At 39.5% G+C, this 24,835-nt stretch overlaps 1 protein-coding gene across 1 annotated transcript in view; it reads right to left on the bottom strand.

The window, feature by feature from the left end:
* Positions 1-22,773, bottom strand: part of basp1 (brain abundant, membrane attached signal protein 1) — a 53,214-nt gene extending 30,441 nt beyond the window's left edge. Inside the window, exon 1 of the mRNA XM_021612606.3 lies at positions 22,461-22,773. The gene's annotated coding sequence lies outside the window, so the exon portion shown is untranslated. The remainder of the gene's footprint in view (positions 1-22,460) is intronic.
* Between the last annotated feature and the right edge of the window lie 2,062 nt (positions 22,774-24,835).

Below are 24,835 nucleotides of genomic sequence, written 5' to 3' on the forward strand. Positions count from 1 at the left end.
CTTTGTCAAATTGGTTGTTGATAATTGCTAGACAACCAGTTTCAGGTCTTGCAGTACACTTGTCTGTGCTTAGCTCCATTCCATTTATCTTGAAAACTCCCCAGTCCTTAACGATTACAAGCATACCCATAACATGTGCAGCCACCACTATACTTGAAAATATGGAGAGTGGTACTCACTAATGTGTCTTATTGGAATTGTCCCAAACATAACACTTTGTATTCTGGACAAAAAGTGAATTGCTTTGCCACATTTTTGAAAGTATTACTTGGGTGCCTTGTTGCAAACAGGATAGTTTTAGAATATTTTTATCCTTTTCACTCTGTCAATTATATTAGTGTTGTGAAGTTAACTACAATATTGTTAATTCTCAGTTCTATCACAGCCATTAAACTATGTAACTGTTTTAAAGTCACCATTGGCCTCATGGTGAAATCTGTGAGTAGTTTCCTTCCTCTTTGGCCACTGAGTTAGGAAGGACACCTGTATCGTTGTAATGACTGGGTGTACTGATACACCATCGAAAGTGTAATTAATAACTTAATGCTCGAAAAGTGTGTGTTGTGTTTTGTTACGACATATAGCTAGCTAAACAATGGACCATACATGAATCTGCAGGTAGCTAACCAACCAGGTTCTACGGCTATAACTAGTCTGAGATATGAAGAATAAGATCATACACAATGTTAGCTAGCTAACAGTACACTTGAAATGAAACCACTGTCAAAATTAGAAATGTGTACTATCTGAAAATCTTCCCAGTATACATCATGGTTGGACACGTCTCCTGTCTGATGCCATGCATGGTTGCCTTAGTTTGACGATGTAATCCAGACTGGTGTTTTCTCCAATTCCTATCATACTCGAATTCCACTGATTTCAGGAATCAGTCCTCCAGAAAGAGGAGAGCATACACAATGTTAGCTAGCGAGCCAGCCAGCTAACGTTAGCTAGTTAACAGTACACTTTAACATCAGGTTTATGCAGTTTTGCTACGCATACATTTTTTTAAAAGCTGTGTTCAACACGATTACCTAAATATACTGAAAAGCTCCAATAGACATGTCCAGTCCACTCATTATCTCAGCTAATCATGCCTAGCGGGAAGGTTGGCTAGCGGGGAAATTTGACATGTTCGAGAATATTCTGCCAGTTTCCTCTGCAGATTGTTTTGTTTTTTTGCCCATAATTTGTGGAACAAAGACTTTCCCAAATCTGTGGAGACTGAAGGGATCTCTAGTAATATCCATTCCTGAGAACGGGTTTGGTAACTTATGATTCTTATCTTAGTTAATGAAGTTACATATGGAGGCAGTTTGTCAGATTGCTTTGTAAATAAATAAGAGAATGCGGCTCTCTTCTTACAGACAGAGGTCCATCCCACATTCTATACAGACTACAATGAGTCCTAAAATTGTCCTGTGATAAAACGTATGGCAGAATGGTAGACTGTATCCAAGGGTTTTAAAGCAGAGGTTGCCTCATGCATGTAAACAACATCACCAAAATCCAATACAGGGAGAAGCGTTGTTTGAACAATCTCTCCTATTTTCAATACGGAGGCATGATTTATTTCGAAATAAAAAAACAATATTGGATCTTAGCTTCTTAGTCAGATTTTCTGTATGCGTTAAGGACAACTTTGTCATCAATCCAGACACCCAGGTACTTATATTTAGAAATAAGCTCAATTTGGGCTCCATTTGTAGTGCAAATATGCAGGACCTCAGCGTCAACATTTCGTGACCTGGAGAACAGCATGAGCTTGGTTTTACTTGTATTTAACAATAATTTAAGATCTGTAAGTCATTTCTGAATTGAATCAAAGTCTTGATGAAGTTCGCAAATGGCCTGCTGCACCGAGGTGGCACAGGAACACAAATCTGTGTCTGCATAGAGATGAATGTTACAAGTATTAACAGTGTTTCCTAGGTCATTAATATGAAAGGTGAACAATCATAGACTCAAAATCATAAACAGGCTGTATACAGTGGGGCAAAAATGTTTTTAGTCAGCCACCAGTTGTGCAAGTTCTCCCACTTAAAAAGATGAGGCCTGTAATTTTCATCATAGGTACACTTCAACTATGACAGACAAAATGAGGGGAAAAAATCCATTGTAGGAAAAAATTCACATTGTAGGATTTTTTATGAATTTATTTACAAATTATTGTGGAAAATAAGAAGTTGGTCACCTACAAACAAGCAAGATTTCTGGCTCTCACAGACCTGTAACTTCAAGAGGCTCCTCTGTCCTCCACTCGTTACCTGTATTAATGGCACCTGTTTGAACTTGTTATCAGTATAAAAGACCTGCCCACAACCTCAAAACAGTCACACTCCAAACTCCACTATGGCCAAGACCAAAGAGCTGTCAAAGGACACCAGGAACAAAACTGTAGACCTGCACCAGGCTGGGAAGACTGAATCTGCAATAGGTAAGCAGCTTGGTTTGAAGAAATCAACTGTGGGAGCAATTATTAGGAAATGGAAGACTTACAAGACCACTGATAATCTCCCTCGATCTGGGGCTCCACGCAAGATCTCACCCCGTGGGTGTCAAAATGATCACAAGAACGGTGAGCAAAAATCCCAGAACCACGCGGGGGGACCTAGTGAATGACCTGCAGAGAGCTGGGACCAAAGTAACAAAGCCTACCATCAGTAACACACTACTCGGCCAGGGACTCAAATCCTGCAGTGCCAGACGTGTCCCCTCTGCTTAAGCCAGTACATGTCCAGGCCCGTCTGAAGTTTGCTAGAGAGCATTTGGATGATCCAGACAAAGATTGGGAGAATGTCATATGGTCAGATGAAACCAAAATATAACTTTTTGGTAAAAACTCAACTCGTCGTGTTTGGAGGACAAAGAATGCCGAGTTGCATCCAAAGAACACCATACCTACTGTGAAGCATGGGGGTGGAAACATCATGCTTTGTGGCTGTTTTTCTGCAAAGGGACCAGGACGACTGATCTGTGTAAAGGAAATAATGAATGGGGCCATGTATCGTGAGATTTTGAGTGAAAACCTCCTTCCATCAGCAAGGGCATTGAAGATAAAATATGGCTGGGTCTTTCAGCATGACAATGATCCCAAACACACCGCCCGGGTAACGAAGGAGTGGCTTCGTGAGAAGCATTTCAAGGTCCTGGAGTGGCCTAGCCAGTCTCCAGATCTCAACCCCATAGAAAATCTTTGGAGGGAGTTGACAGCCCCAAAACATCACTGCTCAATAGGAGATCTGCATGGAGGATTGGGCCAAAATACCAGCAACAGTGTGTGAAAACCTTGTGAAGACTTACAGAAAACGTTTGACCTCTGTCATTGCCAACAAAGGGTATATAACAAAGTATTGAGCTTAACTTTTGTTATTGACCAAATACTTATTTTCCACCATAATTTGCAAATAAAATGTATTAAAAATCCTACAATGTGATTTGCTGGATTTGTTTTCTCATTTTGTCTGGTCATAGTTGGTGTACCTATGGTGTAAATTACAGGCCTCTCATCTTTTAAGTGGGAGAACTTGCACAATTGGTGGCTGACTAAATACTGTTTTGCCCCATTGTATCCCAGGCCTATTTTTTTTTCAAAACAGAATTATCAACAGTGTCGAACGCATTCTATAAGTCAATAGACAAGGCAGCACAGCTCTTTTTAGCATCCAAGGCATTGACAAGATCATTAACAACTTGCCTGGCTGCTGTGGTAGTACTATGCCCAGGCCTAAACCCTTATTGGTTTTATATTAAAAATAAAATTATCAGATAAAAAAAAAGTAAAAAAGTTGTACATTAGCTAAGATTCTTGAATCCTTGGTTAAAGAAGGTAGTCTTGAAATGGGGAGATAGTGGTCAAGATCATTTGTAGCGCCACCCTTATGGACTGACAGCGTATATGTGGATTTCCATGCTTTTGGAATACTTCCTTACAACATTTATTTAACAATGTTGGCTACTGAGCCAGCAATAAAAAGGGAGCTGCACACTTAAGCACACTAGGCTCCAAATGAACAGCCCCTGTTGATTGTTGGTTGTTGTCTAATGATAGCAAAGCATCCAGGATTTCTTTATCAAATAATTTCCAAAAAGAAAACTCCGTATCATTCTATAGATTTTCACCATCAACATCCAAACTACAATTTTCAAGCATTGGCTTTGAAATGCATTCAAATATATAACCCGCAGAGATAAAAATGGTGATTAAATGCATTAATGATATCAATTTAGTTGGTAATAGGGCCAGAATCTAACTACATTTTCGGGGGGAGAGAAGAGGAGACCCCCCTGTAAGCGACATAACAGCTTTCCAAAATGTAGCTGGGTTCCCTTTACATTCAGTGTATTAACATAATAAAGCAAAATCTTATTATTATTAACTAGTTTTACTGACAGTATTCTCAAAATAGCCTGACTGTTCCCCATGCAAGATTAAAATCTCCAGCGATCAACACCTCTGGGGTAGTAACAATGGCAACTAAATCAGTGAGTTTGTTCAGTACATACTTCTGGTCGAAGGGTTAGAAAAAAATGGAATCTAACTGAAGACTTAAAGCCAACCATTCAAATGGTTTAGGAATATAGGTAGTCTTTAACAGACACAAGAAGAAGATTATTTGTAGAAATAGCAACACCACCACCACCTTTGCCTTTCGTATCAGCCCTAAACACATTGTAACCATCCATAAAACCCTGGACTCAGGTTGCTATCAGTTAACCAGTTTTCAGATTTTAAAAGCAATTCAGTGTCTGCCTGAGAGGGCCAGATCTTGACATTATCCATTTCATGTAATAAACTATGAATGTTAAGATGTAAAATGTCAAACATTTTCTGCATTTAAAATCAGTTTCTCAATAAAAGTCAGATTACTTTGAGATTTAAGAACAGGAGACTGGATTGGATTATACCTATTAGGAAAAGAAAACAAAGTAGGAATAGCAATCAGATACAACATGTTGAACTCCCATAGTGACCAAAGAGGAGATAGTTTTTACCAACTTACATATAAGGCTAATATTGTCCTCACATCAATTTAGTTGACCAAAAACCATTCCAATTTGATGACAACAGCCAGGAGCCATTTTCACCTAGGTTAAGTCCATTTTCCAAAGTAGCCAGGCCCATTCCAGAGTCAAAGTTGTCAATGAAGGACATGCCCTAGTCCTTGGTCAGATGCATTAATCATGGGTGAAGAGACCAAAGATGGCTAAAAGACTCAGTACTGCAACAGCAAGGAGATGGAATTGGGCCTGAGACAATTAGATGTCTTGCTAATTTCTGAGCATTCTCCAAGAGCTGTAAGAAATTGTCTCTTAGCTTTACAGATTTCACACACATATGCAACGCAACTGCTTTCAGAGCAGGAATCTGTTTCTTGACGGTGGGCTTGACTTCTGATAACTCCAATACCCTAGCTCCAGGAAAACAAAGTGTATGGGTATTTCAGACCTCCAACAATCTAACCATGGAGCTTCCCATAATGGTTGATGGCTGTTGTCCATTTCGAACCGAAGCCCTCAGCCCAACCATAGCCCCACCAGGGGCTCCTCTAACTCGACCCGCACAATGATAGGAATAGCAGAACCCGCCGTTGACCCCGGTAAAGCAGAACCCACCTTAGACCCCGGCGATGCCATCACAACGTTGGCAGATACGGAAGAAACCTCCAACACTCCATGAGAAGATGGCGCCGGGACATCAGGCTCCAGAGCAGCGAAGCTATTCGATAATGTCGGCATCCCAGTCATGAATCCCGTCACCGCAGAGGGCTCAGAAAGTGGAGGACGCCACCCTCGACTTCTGATGACGTGTCTCCCCACCCGGCCAGCCAGGTCCAGGAGTGGATCATCCCGCAATTCAGCAACAAAAGGTCCCACCGACTCTATTCTCCATTGGTGAGCGAACACCTCCAAGCAGCGGCCACTCCATCGAAGATAACCTATCAGTCCAGCGCGATGCATGGCCATTGGAGTGGAGGAAAACAAGAAAATCGCAGGTGAAGAGGCCAGATGTGGAGGTCCTGGGCTGGTGTGGATACACGTGGTCTGCGGTTGTGACGCAAGTTGGACGTACTGCCAAATTCTCTAAAACAACATTGGAGACGGCTTATGGTGGAGAAATGAACATTTAATTATCTGGAAGCAGCTCTTTGACGGTCCTTTAGTCAGCATGCCAATTGCACGCTCCCTTGACATTTTTGATATCTGTGGCATTGTGATGCATGACAAAACTGCACATTGTAGAGTAATAATCATGCTGTTAAATAAGCTTCTTGATATGCCACACCTGTCAGGTGGATGGGTTATCTTGGCAAAGGATAAATGCTCACTAACAGGGATGTAAACAAATGTGAGAAAAACAAATGAGAAATATGCTTTTTGTGCATCCAACATTTCTGGGATCTTTTATTTCACCTCATGAAACATGGGACCTACACTTTACAATGTTGCATTTATATTTTTGTTCAGTTTATATAGAATCACATCTGTCTTCGGAGGCCTTAAGGGAAATGGAGTTGTTTGATGCACAGGAATTTGGCATATAATAAATGGTAGACTACTGAAAACATTCAAACGAGGCCTAGGCCTAATGATAAAACGGATGCATTTTCCGTTGGTAAGATCGCAGAATGTAGCCTTGTGTTTCTTCAATTGGCCTAAATAATAATAATCATATTGCAAGACATGTCTCTCCTTTGACATGACTGGTTTATTCCCACTACACAACAAATAAAAAAGGCCACCATTTATCTGGTAGTTTATTTAAAATATTTGACAGTATGGATAGGCCACAGTATTGTGTGCAAGGAGCGTGACATCATAGCCTATTTAATAATATAGCCTTTATCAAGGCAGGAGATTGTGTTTCTATCTTTTAATAAACAAAATATTGAACAAATTTGTGTGGGATGTAGTGTGGATGTAGCATGTATGGGCTGTAGCATATACTTTTACAATTCCTCAAGATTGTCTATTCGAACAATGTGCAAACAGTGTTTGAAACTCGCTATAGGCAAAATGCATTTTTTTTAAATTGGAAAAAAATCACTACAAAAAGATTAACATTCTGCCCATACCAATTGCGCCAAAATCTCCAAATCATATCGCAAATGAGGCAGTTTTGTTACCATAAAAAAGGTGAATGGAAGGAGTTCAATGCAAATGCAATCGAAAAATCAAACACTTATGATCAAAACAGTCTCATAAAAGAAGTTCAACAACAGGTTGAAACTGAGTGGGAAATGAACAGTGTTTTCATAAAAAGGTGATGATTAATTCAAAAAGACCCATACGCATATTAGAGCTTATGCATACGCATAAGTCTATACAGTTGAAGTCGGATGTTTACATACACCTTAGCCAAATACATTTAAACTCAGTTTCACAATTACTGACATTTAATCCTAGAGAAAAATTCCCTGTATTTCTTAGGTCAGTTAGGAGCACCACTTTATTTTAAGAATGTGAAATGTCAGAATAATAGTAGGGAGAATTATTTATTTCAGATTTTATTTCCTTCATCACATTCCCAGTGGGTCAGAAGTTTACGTACACTCATTTAGTAGTTTGGTAGCATTGCCTTTAAATTGTTTAACTTGGGTCAAACATTTTGGGTAGCCTTCCAGAAGCATCCCACAATAAATTGGGTGAATTTTGGCCCAACACATTTTCTATAGGATTGAGGTCAGGGCTTTGACTTTGTTGTCCTTAAGCCAATCTGCTAAAAATTTTAGGTATGCTTGGGGTCATTGTCAATTTGGAAGACCCATTTGCGACCAAACTTTAACTTCCTGACTGACGTCTTGAGATGTTGCTTCAATATATCCACATCATTTTGCTTCCTCATGGATGCCATCTTTTTTGTGAAGTGCACCAGTCCCTCCTGCAGAAAAGCACCCCCACAACATGATGCTGCCACCCCCATGCTTCACGGTTGGAATGGTGTTCTCCGGCTTGCAAGCCTCCCCCTTTTTCCTCCAAACATAACGATGGTCATTATGGCCAAACAGTTCTATTTTTGTTTCATCAGATCAGACCAGAGGACACTTCTCCAAAAAGTATAATCTTTGTCCCCATGTGCAGTTGCAAACCATAGTCTTGCTTTTTTTTTTAATTTTATGGCGATTTTGGAGCAGTGGATTCTTCCTTGCTGAGCGGCCTTTCAGGTTATGTCGATATAGGACTTGTTTTACTGTGGATATAGATACTTTTGTACCTATTTCCTCCAAGTCCTTTGCTGTTGTTCTGGGATTGATTTGCACTTTTCGCACATTCATCTCTAGGAGACAGAACGCGTCTCCTTCCTGAGCGGTATGACGACTGCGTGGTCCCATGGTGTTTATACTTGTGTACTATTGTTTGTACATATGAATGTGGTACCTTCAGGAGTTTGGAAATTGCTCAAGGATGAACCAGACATGTGGAGGTCTACAATTTGTTTTCTGAGGTTTTGGCTGATTTTCCCATGATGTCATGCAAAGAGGCACCGAGTTTGAAGTTAGGCCTTGAAATACATCCATAGGTACACCTCCAATTGACTTAAATTAGAAGCTTCTAAAGCCATGACATTTTCTGGAATTCTCCAAGCTGTTTAAAGGCACAGTCAACTTAGTGTATGTAAACTGCTGACCCACTGGAATTGTGATACAGTGAATAAGTGATATAAATCAGTCTGTAAACAATTGTTGGAAAAATGACTTATGTCATGCACAAAGTAGATGTCTTAACCGACTTGCCAAGATTATAGTTTGCTAACAAGAAATGTGTGGAGTGGTTGAAAAACAAGTTAATGACTCCAACCTAAGTGTATGTAAACTTCTGACTTCAACTGTATATGAGCCCAAGCCCCCCCAAAAAAACAATTAAAATAATGATTTTGTCATATTATACACAGCATAAAATATATTTTTTTAAAACGTTTAAGATGTCTTTGGTACATTATTGGTCTAGCATATTCCAAAATTAAACATTCTAGTAATCGCCTTTGAGTGTGGACTGTATTATTATGCATACTGGATGGACTGATTACCTTACACTACAGTCCAAACTTTCTAGCCATAAATCTGGGAAAGAGAGAACGTATGTCCCAGTCGGTATTAGATATAACGTCTTGACCCTGCCTGCCTTTGGGGAAAACAACCTGTGGTTACCTAGGTTACACCAGTGGTTCACTGCAAAAACTTCACCTTTCTCAAACTATTTTCTTGTTGTCTGTTTGTTTGTCAAATACATTACATTAAGTAAAGTACAACATGTCTAAATATTATTTTTCAACATTGCCTACATAGAAAATTGTTGTGTAATGTTTATGTCCAACGGCCAATGAGCAACAATACGTTTTATCTATAATTTCTCTTCATATGACAAGGATTTGCCAGTAGATTGTCAACTTGATTCATTATGGTGACTGTAATTGTATCTGTGGTCAATGACTTTGAGCCCTCTTGGATGGGAATTTGAGAGCTCTTTATGTAGAGCTCTTCATGTAGCCATTTCACATTGGTTACAGCCTCATCTCGGGAGTTGATAGGCTTGAAGTCATACACAGCGCAATGCTTGACGCACAACGAAGAGCTGCTGGCAAAACGCACGAAAGTGCGGTTTGAATGAATGTTTACGCGCCTGCTTCTGCCTACCACCGCTCAGTCAGATACTTAGACACTTGTATGCTCAGTCATATTATATGCAACGCAGGACACGCTAGCTAATATCTAGTGATTATGATGGATTGTTTTTTGTAAGATAAATGTAATGTTAGCTAGCAACTTACCTTGGCTTACTGCATTTGCGTAACAGGCAGTCTCCTTGTGGAGTGCAAGGAGAGAGAGGCAGGTCGTTATTGCGTTGGACTAGTTACCTGTCAGGTTGCAAGATTGGATCCCCCGAGCTGACAAGGTGAAAATAAGTCGTTCTGCCCCTGAACAAGGCAGTTAACCCACCATTCCTAGGCCGTCATTGAAAATAAGAATGTGTTCATAACTGACTTGTCTAGTTAAATAAAGCACCCCAAAAAAACGATTTCCGATTGTTATGAAAACTTGAAATCGGCCCTAATTAATATGGCCGTTCCGATTAATCGGTCGACCTCTAATACATACATGTACATACCCATACCTTTTTGAGAATATACCTTTATTATTCCCCGCAAACCTTACCACCCCAATTGGAGTAAACTAATAAACAATAACACTTAAGCTTCTGCCTTCAGTTTATTCACATTTTACAGCCAATTTTACAATAGTTGTATTTTGTTTGTTTTTAGTCCTTCCTCTATTTCTAAAGTCCATCCAGTTTGATTTCTATTTGTAACTGTAATTTCACACAATTTCTGAACCTATATACATGTTTTACATTGGTTATCTTGTTATTAGTCCCACCCTTCAGCTCCATTCAACCCCTCCCATTTATTTTGCAAAACACGCGGGGCTCTTCCCGAATAACGGGTCGCATTGGTCGTGGAAGCACTGTAGCACAAATCACCATGCCTATCTGATTGGCCAGTGCAGTAGGCACACTCGACTTAGCTACAGATCTCCTGGTCCGACAGGTAGGTAGAGTTTGTCTTTTCAGACAAATTAAATGGTTCAAAATGGGAACACGTTGCCTACTCGGTGTGAAGGGCTTCTGAATCAAGTGCACCTACAGCCAACAGCACAAGACAAATCATTTAAAAAAGAGCCCAAGCCTCTGTCGTTGGCTTTTCTTACAGAAATGTTTGTGATCGACTAGGAATGTCTGGTTGGCGACCACTGGCCTAGGAATTCGGCATTTTTCAATGTTCATAATTAATCGGCTGACATTACCTTAGCTACAGAATATCTCACCACCATGTGATTCCATTAGGGTTTGGATGGGAACATAGATTTTCATACCATACCGACATAAACGATATTACCGGAAGTGCACACAAGGGGCACTATAACAAAAAAAAGATATTGATCCAGGAGGGGAATATCTCTAGTCTGGGTAACAGTATTTTTAGCTGACCTTCCACTACTTACCAAAGAGACTGGCCTTTCAGCAATTTCAACGTTCAATATGCAGCTGAATTTACAGCAGAGTTGCTCTTTGGTTGTTGGAAATAACATGAATATAATTCAATTTCAACAGATGGAGCCTTGGAAAAACTTCCCAAAAAAAGCCCAGCTAAAAATCTGATGATTCCATGTGTCATATCTACACTATTATTCTACAATAGTAAAAATAAAGATAAACCCTGGAATTAGTATGTGTCCACAATTTTGACTGGTACGTACATACGACGTTGGAAGTTTACATACACTTCGGTTGGAGTCATTATTAAAACTCGTTTTTCAATCACTCCACAAATTTGTTGTTAAACTATATTATTGGCAAGTAATTTTTCCAAGAATTGTATTTCAATTAATCACAATTCCAGTGGGTCAGAAGTTTACATACACTAAGTTGACTGTGCTTTTAAAAAAAGGCTTGGAATATTCTAGAAAATTAAGTCATGGCTTTAGAAGCTTCTGATAGGCTAATTGACATACGGATTTGAGTCAATTGGAGGTGTACCTGTGGATGTATTTCAAGGCCTACCTTCAAACTTTGTGCCTCTTTGCTTGACGTCATGGGAAAATCAAAAGAAGATCAGCCATAACCTCAGAAAAAAAAAGAATTGTGGGCATAACTGCTAAAGCATGTGTGAGCAAGGAGGCCTACAAACCTGACTCAGTTACACTAGCTCTGTCAGGAGGAGGAATGGGCAAGAATTCACCCAACTTATTGTGGGAAGCTTTTGGAAGGCTACCCGAAACTTTTGACCCAAGTTGAACAGTTTAAAGGCAATGCTACCAAATACTAATTGAGTGTAAGTAAACTTCAGACCCACTGGGAATGTGAAATAAATCACTATTTTTCTGACATTCCACATTCTTAAAATAAAGTGGTGATCCTAACTGAACTAAGAAAAACTGAGTTTAAATGTATTTGGCTAAGGTTTATGTAAACTTCCGACTTCAACTGTATGTACAGGTATATAGGGTCGCCACATGGCTTACCACAATCACTGTAAAGAAAGGTCCTGATGACTAGCATCCCTTGGTTTTGTCTAGGCATCCACTGTCAATCAATACTACTCCAGACTGGATCCCCAAGCTGCCACCAACACGCCACTCTCATGCACACCTACATCCCAGTGTCTGCCTGCTGTGTCTCTTAAGACTAATTTATACATTACGCAAGTACGCAATGCAAAAAAGCAATTACCTACACAACATGACGATCCTAATTGCGTTCTTGCATTGCGTTTTTGCGTAAGGTACACATTTTGCTTCAGGCCTACTGCTTTTATCCACTAAAGATAATGTTCCCGCGTTAGCGTTGACTGCATTCACGGTAAAAGGTGCATATGTTGGTTCATACAGATTGTGCAATCTAAATGTAACACTTCAGCGATACAGATTGAGTCGAGCCCTCACTCTTAAAAATAGCACATCCCGCACTACCCTCTTTTTTTGCATGTCAATCCCTTAGGCCTGTTGCCTTTTAACCCAAACTGAAGATTTGTTTATACCTGGCGCTAACATGAATCCTTTGTCCTGATCTTGTTCACATTCTGGTCGTGCCCACATTTTCATATATGCATCTATACATGCTAAATGTCCTGGTGCCTCCCTGTACGCAAATCATTTGACAAATAAGTATAATTTTGAAGAATATCTATGTCATAAGTGTTGGTGGTGCCACCTGTCAATGATTTTAGAAAGCTGGATAATGATGATTTAAATGGTTTAACTGTCAAGATCTGTCTACAATGTGTGCCTAACTACATATGAAGGTAGTTAGGCACAAGATCAGTTGGGCAAGATCAGGACAAAGGACGCATATTAGTACCAGGTATAAACGTGGCTAGACAGCATACCCCCACTTCCTTCTCTCATTCCCTAGACTCTAAAATAAAATGTGCTGCTTTGTTTGTGGACCTGTCAAGAGCTTTTGATATTGTTGATCATGCTACTTTATTGAATACGTTGTCCTTGATAGGCCTGAGCTCGGACACCTGTTCATGGTTTCATGATTATCTGAGTGACAGAACGCAGGCTATCGTGATTGATGGGTTTAAGTCCAAATTGCTTAAAGTACATAAAGGTGTTCCACAGGGGGTGGTACTAGCACCTGTTCTTTTCACTATTTATATAAATGCTATTGGTAAATCTGCAACAATAAAAAAATTAAAATTGCGAATGCTAATATTTTGACCGCAATTGCCCTAACTGCTGACCTGGCTGTGACAAGGCTACAGTCAGTTGTGCAGGAAGCACTTACTGATTTAAAACTTACATAATATGGGCAAAACTAAATACATGTTGTTTTCAAGTTCTCGGAAGTTGCCTCAGATGGATTACATCTTCACTCATCGGATGGTTCTGTAATCAAAACGAGTCCCTGCATACAAATAACTTTATTTGGATTGACAATGATTTGTTTTGTTTTTTAAACATACAATTGAGCTGGTTAAGAAACTGAGATTTAAAGTGGGCTTTATTTACAGAACAAGATCTTGTCTCGCTAGTCAACAGGAAGCAGAGCCACCCTTCTACCTGTTCTTGTTCATACTGATAGTTGATACTATTTGTCAAAGTGCAGCTGTCTCTACTCTTAAACCCTTGGATGCCGTTTTTCATACCTCCCTTAGTTTGATTACTCATCACTGTATTCTTTACCAAAAGGTTGGCTGGACCTCTGAAGTCATGTAGATCACATCATTACGCATTTTTTGTTTACAAAGCCCTGCTCCACAAACTTCCGGCTTACCTAACGTCACTGTTAAGATTTAAAATTACATGTTATCAAACCCGTTCACAGGGTTGGTTAACTCTGGAGACTCCTTTGGTGTCTAAAGAGTTATGTAAAGCAGCCGTTAATTTCCTTGCACCTTACTACATGTGCAACGATCTAAAATACACTTTTTTTTTTAAATAGGAAGAATTGGTGCCTCTAGGGACCTTTTTACTGTGTTTTTCTGATTGTATTTTGCTTTTCATGTGTCGTTGTGAATAATACCGTGTATTCAGAACCACATTCCTGTAAAGCTTAGAGAACATCTCATGTTACATACTGTTGAAGTAATATGGCTACAGGTTCATCTGGGAAGCTGCTTTAGACCACCAAGTATGATGTGTGTGGAATGCTTGATAATGTATGTGATATCAACAGAGAGGTATATTTTCAGGGTGAATTAAATATTGACTGGCTTTCATCAAGCTGCCCACTCAAGAAAAAAAATTAAACTGTAACTAGTGCCTTCAACCTGGTTCAGGTTATCAGTAAGGGAAGTTACAAATAGCACAGGAATCAACATGTACTGATCACATCTTTACTAATGCTGCAGATATGTGCTTTAAAGCAGTATCAAAATCCATCAAATGATCACAATAGAGTTGCCATGTCTAGGAAAATCTAAGTTCCAAAGTCTGGGCCTAATAGTGTATAAGAGGTCATAGAATATGTTTTGTAGTGATTCCTATGTTGATGATGTAAATAATATTTGTTGGTCCGTGGTGTGTAATGAGGAGCAACCAGATGCTGGACATTTTTATGAAATTGCTTATTCCAGTTACTTAATAAGCAGGCACCCATTAATAAAATGACTAAAAACTGTTAAATCCCCTTGGATGGATGAGGATTTGAAACATTGTATAGTTGAGAGAGATGAGGCAATAGGAATGGCAAATACGTCTGGCTACGCATCCGATTGGCAAATGTACTGAAATTTGAGAAATTATGTAACTAAACTGAATAAAAACAAGAAACTATACTATGAAACAAATATCAATTTTATAAAGATGAGGAAAAACCTTTGGAGCACCTTAAATTACATTTTTGGCAAAAAAAAGCAAACTCAGCTCCATCATGCATTGAATCAGATGGCTATTTCATCACACAATCCACTGATATTGACAATTACTTGAATTATATTTTTTATTGCCAAGATTAGCAAACTTAGCAAACATGCCAGAAACAAAACACTGAAACTACACATCCAAGTTTAACTGATCAAATTATGAAAGACAAGCATTGTAGTTTTGAAATCCGTAAAAAGAGTGTGGAAAGGTGAAAAAAATATTGTTGTCAATCAACAATGACAAGACACCGGGGTCTGACAACTTGGATGGAAAACTACTGATCATATTGACAATGATAAGCCACCTGGGTCTGACAACTTGGACGAAAAATTACTGAGGATAACAGCGGACGATATTGCCACTCCTATTTGACACATCTTCAATCTAAGCCTACTAGAAAGTGTGTGCCCTCAGGCTTGGAGGGAAGCAAAAGTCATTCTGCTAGAATAGTAAAGCCCCGTTTACTTTATCAAATAGCCGACCAAAATCAGCCTGTTATCAAACCTTAGTAAGCTTGGTGTTTGACCAGATACAATGCTATACTACAGGAACAAATTGACAACAGACTTTTAGCACGCTTTTAGGGAAGAAATTCAACAAGCATGGGACTTACACAAATTACTGATTGGCTGAGAGAAACTGATGATAAATAGATTGTGGGGGCTCTTTTTTTAGACTTCACTATGGTTTTTGACATTATCGATCATAGTCTGCTGATGGAAAAACGTATGTATTATGGCTTTACACACCATGCTATATTATGGATACACAGTTACCTGTTTAATAGAACACTGAGGATGTTCTTTAATGGAAGCCTTTTCAACATAAGAGTCAGGCATTCCCCAGGGCAGCTGTCTAGGCCCCTTACTTTTTTCAATCTTTACTAAAAACATGCCACTGGCATTACTAAAGATATGCCACAAAGCAGATCCTACAGGCTCTAGTTTTTTCAGTCGTGTGGTCTGGTGCCACAGAGGGACCTTGGAAAACTACAAATTGCTCAGAACAGGGCAGCACGGCTGGCCCTTAAAAGTACACAGACAGCTAACATTCATGAAATGTATGTAAATCGCTCATGGCTCAAAGTGGAGGAGAGATTGACTTCATCACTACTTGTTTTTGTAAGAAGTGTTGACATGCTGAATGCACCGAGGTGTCTGTTTAAACTACTAGCACACAGCTCAGACACCCATGCATACCCCACAAGACATGCCACCAGTCAAGAACAGACTATGTGAATCACAGTACTACATAGAGCCATGGCTACATGGAACTCCATTCCACATCAAGAAACTGATGCAAGCAGTAGAATCAGATTTAAAAACAGACGAAAATACACTTTATGGAACAGTGGAGACTGAAGAGATACAGGAACAGACACACGCATACAAACAGATATTGTAATATTGTTGTATGGTGGTATTATACATTTTTGTATTGTAGATATGTAGTGGTGTAATAATTTTCTCTTGTTTTATTAGCAGCTAATGGGTTTCCCTAAAAAATACAAATATTTTACTGTGTATATGAATGTGTAGTTTAATGTATCTTGTGGTGCTATACAGGGCTCATCTGGAAAAGAGACCTTTGTCTCAGCATTGACTCCCTGTCAAAATAAAGGTTAAATAAAATTTAAAAATTCCCTCTACCTCTGTCTGACTGACCGGGCTGGTCTTATTAAGACAGCTTCTCATTGACCCTTTCACTGTGTGGTTGAGTGGGCAGCATCAGGGCAGACATGGGCAGCCACAACACAGTGGTCAGGTCTGCACAGAGTGGCCAGGCAGATAGGGGAGGCGCTGGGAGACCGGGTACTGTCCTCCAAACCCCATGCTAGAGAGGGGTCCGGACACACACACACACACACACTTTCTTGTTAATACACAGATACATTCTCTCTCTGCAATACACTCAAAGCACACAATGCTCACTCACCCCAACATGCACATCTATAACCCCTCCCCAACACACAATTGAATGTTTTTGACAAGCCTTTGATTCCCCTCTTGCCCTATAAAAAAAACGTTGAGAAAATACTGTAATATTCTCTTCAGCACCCACTCTTGAACACTCACACACTAAATGAAAGCTGACTTAACTAGGACTCACAACGGTATCCCATCATATCTTACATGATTTAAGCCACTCATCTCTCTCTCTCTACCTCTAACCTAGGACCAGATTTGCTAAGCTTTTACCAAGCATTTGCACCTTGTATTTTCAGAAGGGAATAAGACATTTGGTTACACTTTATTTGGATAGTCCATCGTAGATGCTCTACAGACTATCAGTAACATTTCAACTAACTATATAACCTTAACCTATTTAGCGTAGGGGTGGAGTTTAGGGTTAACTTAATTTGCATTCCACATTGTTCTAAGTAATAGCATGGCTTCAATCGCATTGATATAAGGACTAGGCCTACTGTGAATTGACTCATGGACATGCCAAACATGGTCCATAAGCAAGATTAAATTCATTATTCATAAGGCCTAAAAAGAGAATATATTTATAAATTCTATAACGAACAACATTACCACTAAAAGCAGCTTTTGGTTGGTCTTAAATATCCATTAGCGCTGCCTGAAATTAGCAATTTGGATCATGTTTAAGGGCACACCTCAAATATTTACCCCCCCCCACCCATCTGAGCGCAAGCTGACGTAAGACAGGTAAATGACCAAACCTGGCGTTAGGGCTGGAAAATGCCAGTGTGGCAGTAGTGCATGACGATTGCAAAGTAGCGTGCATTGGACACTAGTGCCGCCTTAGTGCCAGCCAAAAATAGAGCCCATTGTATAAAATGATAAATTTGACAGCAAATGCAGAGCAAATTTGGCTAAAAGTTAGGCTCTGTCTTGGATATGGTCACATCAAGGTATCTTGAATCGGTTTGAGGGTATGCCAATTCTGGCTGCATTAAATAGCATTGTCAGTTTGTATTGCAGTCATGATTTCTTGGCAGACAGGGTGTTGTGTGACAGATGGTACTCACAGTATAGAGACTGGGGATGAGGAAATGTTGCATTGCTGTTATATCTGAAGCATGACCGTAGTGGGCATAAAACACACTACTGTTCAAAAGTTTGGGGTCACTTAGAAATGTCCTTGTTTTTGAAAGAAAAGCACGTTTTTTGTCCATTAAAATAACATCAAATTGATCAGAAATACAGTGTACACATTGTTAATGTTGTAAATGACTATTGCAGCTGGAAACTGACGATTTTTAATTGAATATCTACATAGGCATACAGAGGCCCATTATCAGCAACCATCACTCCTGTGTACCAATGGCACGCTGTGTTAGCTAATCCAAGTTTATCAGTTTAAAAGGCTAATTGATCATTAGAAGACCTTTTTGCAATTATTTTAGCACAGGTGAAAACTGTTGATCTGATTAAAGAAGCAATAAAACTGGCGTTCTTTAGACTAGTTGAAGAGCTGGAGCATCAGCATTTGTGGGTTCGATTACAGGCTCAAAATGGCCAGAAACAAAGGATTTTCTTCTGAAACTCATCAGTCTATTATTGTTCTGAGAAATTAAGGCTATTCCATGTGAGAAATTGAAGATCTCGTACAATTCTGTGTACTACTCCCTTCACAGAACAGCGCAAACTGGCCCTAACCACAATAGAAAGAGTGGGAGGCCCCGGTGCACAACTGAGCAAGAGGACAAGTACATTAGAGTGTCTAGTTTGAGAAACAGATGCCTCAAGTCCTGAACTGGCAGCTTCCAGCTACACTAGTCATTTACAACATTAACAATGTCAACACTGTATTTCTGATCAATTTGATGTTTTTTTAAATGGTCCAAAAAAAGTGTTTCTTTCAAAAACCAGAACATTTCTAAGTGACCCCAAACTTTTGAAAAGGTAGTGTACATGTTTTCATTTAGACATTTTGCAGGAGAAGGGAATCATATTGCCTATAGGCTACCATAAGTGCAGGATACTATTTGTTCAATTGTTTGTTTTTTCTAAATCGAGAAACATAAACATTATATGATTAAATACTCCCTATGACTCCTAGTACTTTCTAAGGAACCCATCCTATTAACTGTAAAATGGTCTAATGTAGTCGTCAAAGGGCCATTTTATATTATTTCAACATTGGTTTGGGATTTTTGTTTGTTCTTTATTTTGTCAATCTAAATGAATATACTTACATTCTGCCTATTAGCATGAATCCCAGCCAAAAGCTAATTAGAGGTTTAGTGGGTGTGGCTAGAGTTAGCAGTGAGGGCAATGTCCTGAGCACCTGTCTATGTTCCTACTACATTCTCTGTACCCTCTGTCCAAGTGTGCTAACTGCTTGGTTTTCAATTAAAACAGAAACAGTATTATGTGAACGTGAAACACATAATCCCATTCATTGGCAGTTCAACAAAGAAGCCATGTGTGTTAAATTTTCTGCTTCCACCCGTGGAATTGGATCCCCTAAATAAGACATACCATTGCACCCTACCGGTAACATCAAAACCCCCAAAATAAATAAGATAATATGCAGCTAGCCATAAGCTTACAGCAACACCATTCCTGTATTCGTAATCATTTAGTCTACTTTGCAACGGTTTCACAATTTATCAGTAACGTTCTCCGTAACAGTTACAGAAATGTTTTTCTTGCTGTGAATATGATAGGTGGTTGTTTATCTACCTTAGTTAAATGCACTGACTAAATCGCTCTGGATACATTTCTGCTAAAAGCCTAAAATGTAAATGTACTCTTTCAAAGCATGCTGAGTATTATTCTAAATGAACTCACCCCCAAACAAGACCGTATTTGGTCTGCCCGGACTGGGCCAAATCTGAACCAATCATAGATTAAGACCAAACAGCACAGTACAGCAGAGCAAAGTTGCATTTAGTTCAGCACAATACAGTAGAGTAGGCCTACAGTAGAGTTTACTTCATAGAGTACAGTCAAGTAGAGTGGAGTTCAGTACAATATAGTACATTATACTGAACTTTACTATACTGTACTCACACTTAATTTACTGTATGAACGTTACTGTTCTGTACTCTACTGTACAGGCCGATAGCGATGGATCTTCGGTTTACGAGTTTTTTAACAATGCATTGTTCCTACAATGACTGAATATGTAACATACATTTCCCAAAACATCACACAGATAGAATGGTCACTAAGTGTATCGTTGGAGCATATGTCGATACTGACAGGATCTCGCTTCAGCGTTCTCAATTCAAATCTTACCTTAACATTAGAATTATTTCAAAATACTGATGACAGATCAGCTCCTAGAGAAATATTTCCACAACAGCTGCAAATATTGACTTATTCTAATGCTTACCCAATAAAAATGCATTAAATCACAGTTTTGGCACGTTAGGCTACACATCATTAAATATATTGAGACAAATTACAGACAGTAGCCTAGCCTACAAGTAACAAAATAGAACTTAACTGAACATGAAATGTATTTTAATATAATTCAAATAGCCTACTGTTTATTTTAATGCAGTCATCTCAGTTTTCATTTAAATCATGTTTTTTATACTTTGTATCAATTGCAAAGACATTGGCAACTTTGTATTTGCAGTCAACTTTGTTCTGAACTAATCTGCGGTCACAGATAGAAAAATAAATCAAGTGACACAGGAGGGTAAAACAGTATATAACAACGCGCTGTGCATCAAGTGGTCTGAGGCAGGCATTCGATTGCGTTCATTTTCAAGTGCAACGTTAACGCTGGTTCTGGGAAACAGCTCGGAGATTTAACGATGATCCTACGAAGGTTCTAATGATGAACTTAACATGCTTTTGGGAAACCGGGCCCTGAACCATAGCCCTTATATCAGTGTGAATGCTATTGTAAGTAATAGGGGGGGGGGGGGGGGGGGGGGCTGAGGAGTATTTCTGTCTGTAATGGCCTTGATTTGGCCCAAACATAGACGTTTATGTTTCACAAGTTTGGACAGCACAGTAGATCACAGCAGAGTACTATAGTGAAGCACCAGACGGCTGTGGAGTTTGAAATTAAGGCCAGTCCCAATCGGTGAAAAGGGATTACTTTGGACGTCCATGGACTTCGGATGGTGCTCACTAGGCTATATCTTAGTTTATGGGATGAGTTATTCAGCCATAATTTCATAGCAGCATCGAATAGACACCAGGTTGCCTCCAATTTATAGCCAATTGCCCTCCTGCAGATGTAATGATGATACCCAAATGATGAGTTAAAATGATATGCATCCATAGCAGAGCAGTTACTGAAATGCATTAAGCTGCTTCTTGACAGGTGGCTTAAGTATAGGCGACAGTGTAGCTTGATGCAGAAACCAAAATTGCATTGCCTACAAACATGCATTAAAGGAAACCGAACCCTAGCTATTTTAATTGTCATTGAATAATAGCCAAATGTTTAGGTCATACATTTTATAATATAATACGTCAAATCGAAATGTCTCATTCCCGCCCTAATCACTGTCGTAAAAAAGAGAACCCGTGCACATTCTCACATCTCTCGATTTTCGAAATAAAGTAGTATTTTAGGCTATCGATAAGGATACCGATCTACGGGACACGCGACAGGCAATTGATAAGCAAGGTAGAATATCATGCATCCAGCAATCCACACCCTAAAAGCAATGCGCATGCGTCCCAACCAAACAAAGGACTTGGCATTACTGATCGAAGTTTGACTCCAACCCAATAGTATTTGAGATGTAATTGCAACGATGGACACTAAAAATGATATAAAACGATATTTTACTTATTATTTAACCGAATCAGATATGATGCTAAATATTTTAATGATGCTAAAGAGTCTTGCGAAAGGATAGGCACTCTAGTAGCCTACACCGCCTTCTCATCACACATGCCATACAAGAATTGAGCATCTCCTATTTGTGCACATTCAGATGAAATATGATATTAATAAATCAGTCACCTATGACATAATTCGGTCGCGTTCAGATCTGATGATAAGACTGTGTGTGTGTGTGTTACATGTAGCACAGCTAATGTGTCACACCTCCATACACAAAGAGGTGGGGCAAATAATCTTATTTCTGGAATTACTATAATTTCCATTTGGAGAGATGTTCCACAATCTCTATAAAATGTGGAGTTTCTGTGCATTTGGTTAGCCTAAATTGTGATCTTTGTGCATCATTAGCACACAATGTTTGTAATCAGTCATGTTTACTTTTAAAGAGCTCATACATTAATAAACTACACTATCATCAAAACATGTAAAACACTTGTATGGAGGAAAAGGTCCATACTCCACCAGACATTGTGCACGAGAAAGAGAACACACCCCTTTATCTTGACATTTTGTCGGTAGAGTTGCATAGAAGGGAAAACGGACTAATTATGACATTTCCATTGCAAACAAGGTCACTCATACATTTTTAGGATTTGTCCACGTAAACATTGTCAAGTCCATTTGCTCAGAAGTGCTCATTTTTTTGTCAAATACACCCCATTATCCAACGTGCGCTCTAGCTATCCAAATGGATAGGTGAAAAGCAAAAATCAACACACCAGGAAAATAAAACGGTTTGAAAAAGCGCACTTGAGCAATTGTTAATGATTTTCAAAAATAAATATTCAATGGAGTGATTCTTACCGTTGACAGTGAAGTTACAAAGCCCTCCTTTCAGTAAGTGTAGTTTATCAAGCGGCTTCGCCTGTGCGCGTGGTAGCTTGTGCCTATTATGGTAGTGTTCTGCGTGGCTCACTCTGGATTTCTCTGGCGCCACGCACGCGTACACGCACACGCACGCACACGGTTCACTCCATTCTGGCGATCATTTGGGCGCGCGACGCTGCTTAGAAGTGGAGTGCTGATCTACAAATGCCTCAAGGGGCTTTCACATGGGCCACGATAGGCATTCGATTATGTGTAGAGACCATCGGTCCCGGTTGTTATCAGCTCGAATGTTCTCGTTAAAACATTGGTTGATTGGTTTACAAGATTCACTCTGCTCATTGGTCAAACATGCACAGCACCTGCTCTTGACTTCACCTAATTTCATACTTTGGAGCCTAGAGTGCTGATCCATTAGACGCTCCTCACAGGCATGAGCAACACAAACCACACTGCTTGTAAAACTGCTTGCGTTTTTTTGCAGCCCTCTGCCCTAATCCCAATGATGTCTGTGAAACCGTTGCCCTTACAGCTGCCCTTAAGGAGTTTACAAAGCCGCTTACACAGCCCCCTTAAAGGCGAGTTTACACATCTTGTACAATTATCATCTTTCATTCATCAAATCAAATGTTATTGGTCACATACAGATATTTAGCAGATGTTATTGTAGGTGTAGCGAAATGCTTGCTTCCTAGCTCCAACAATGCAGTAGTATCTAACAATTCACAACAATACACACAAATCTAAAGTAAAGAATGGAGTTAAGAAATGTATTAATATTAGGAAAAGCAATGTTGGAGTGGCATTGACTAAAATACAGTAGAATACAGTGCCTTGCGAAAGTATTCAGCCCCCTTGAACTTTGCGACCTTTTGCCACATTACAGGCTTCAAACATAAAGATATAAAACTGTATTTTTTTGTGAAGAATCAACAACAAGTGGGACACAATCATGAAGTGGAACGACATTTATTGGATATTTCAAACTTTTTTAACAAATCAAAAACTGAAAAATTGGGCGTGCAAAATTATTCAGCCCCCTTAAGTTAAAACTTTGTAGCGCCACCTTTTGCTGCGATTACAGCTGTAAGTCGCTTGGGGTATGTCTCTATTAGTTTTGCACATCGAGAGACTGAAATTTTTTTCCCATTCCTCCTTGCAAAACAGCTCGAGCTCAGTGAGGTTGGATGGAGAGCATTTGTGAACAGCAGTTTTCAGTTCTTTCCACAGATTCAGGTCTGGACTTTGACTTGGCCATTCTAACACCTGGATATGTTTATTTTTGAACCATTCCATTGTAGATTTTGCTTTATGTTTTGGATCATTGTCTTGTTGGAAGACAAATCTCCGTCCCAGTCTCAGGTCTTTTGCAGACTCCATCAGGTTTTCTTCCAGAATGGTCCTGTATTTGGCTCCATCCATCTTCCCATCAATTTTAACCATCTTCCCTGTCCCTGCTGAAGAAAAGCAGGCCCAAACCATGATGCTGCCACCACCATGTTTGACAGTGGGGATGGTGTGTTCAGGGTGATGAGCTGTGTTGCTTTTGCTTTTGCATTGTTGCCAAAAAGTTCAATTTTGGTTTCATCTGACCAGAGCACCTTCTTCCACATGTTTGGTGTGTCTCCCAGGTGGCTTGTGGCAAACTTTAAACAACACTTTTTATGGATATCTTTAAGAAATGGCTTTCTTCTTGCCACTCTTCCATAAAGGCCAGATTTGTGCAATATACGACTGATTGTTGTCCTATGGACAGAGTCTCCCACCTCAGCTGTAGATCTCTGCAGTTCATACAGAGTGATCATGGACCTCTTGGCTGCATCTCTGATCAGTCTTCTCCTTGTATGAGCTGAAAGTTTAGAGGGACGGCCAGGTCTTGGTAGATTTGCAGTGGTCTGATACTCCTTCCATTTCAATATTATCGCTTGCACAGTGCTCCTTGGGATGTTTAAAGCTTGGGAAATCTTTTTGTATCCAAATCCGGCTTTAAACTTCTTCACAACAGTATCTCTGACCTGCCTGGTGTGTTCCTTGTTCTTCATGATGCTCTCTGCGCTTTTGACGGACCTCTGAGACTATCACAGTGCAGGTGCATTTATACGGAGACTTGATTACACACAGGTGGATTGTATTTATCATCATTAGTCATTTAGGTCAACATTGGATCATTCAGAGATCCTCACTGAACTTCTGGAGAGAGTTTGCTGCACTGAAAGTAAAGGGGCTGAATAATTTTGCACGCCCAATTTTTCAGTTTTTGCTTTGTTAAAAAAGTTTGAAATATCCAATAAATGTCGTTCCACTTCATGATTGTGTCCCACTTGTTGTTGATTCTTCACAAAAAAATACAGTTT

The sequence above is a fragment of the Oncorhynchus mykiss genome, chromosome 8 (assembly GCF_057628025.1).
Source record: "Oncorhynchus mykiss isolate SJ-2025 chromosome 8, ASM5762802v1, whole genome shotgun sequence".
Classification (NCBI taxonomy): Eukaryota; Metazoa; Chordata; class Actinopteri; order Salmoniformes; family Salmonidae; genus Oncorhynchus; species Oncorhynchus mykiss.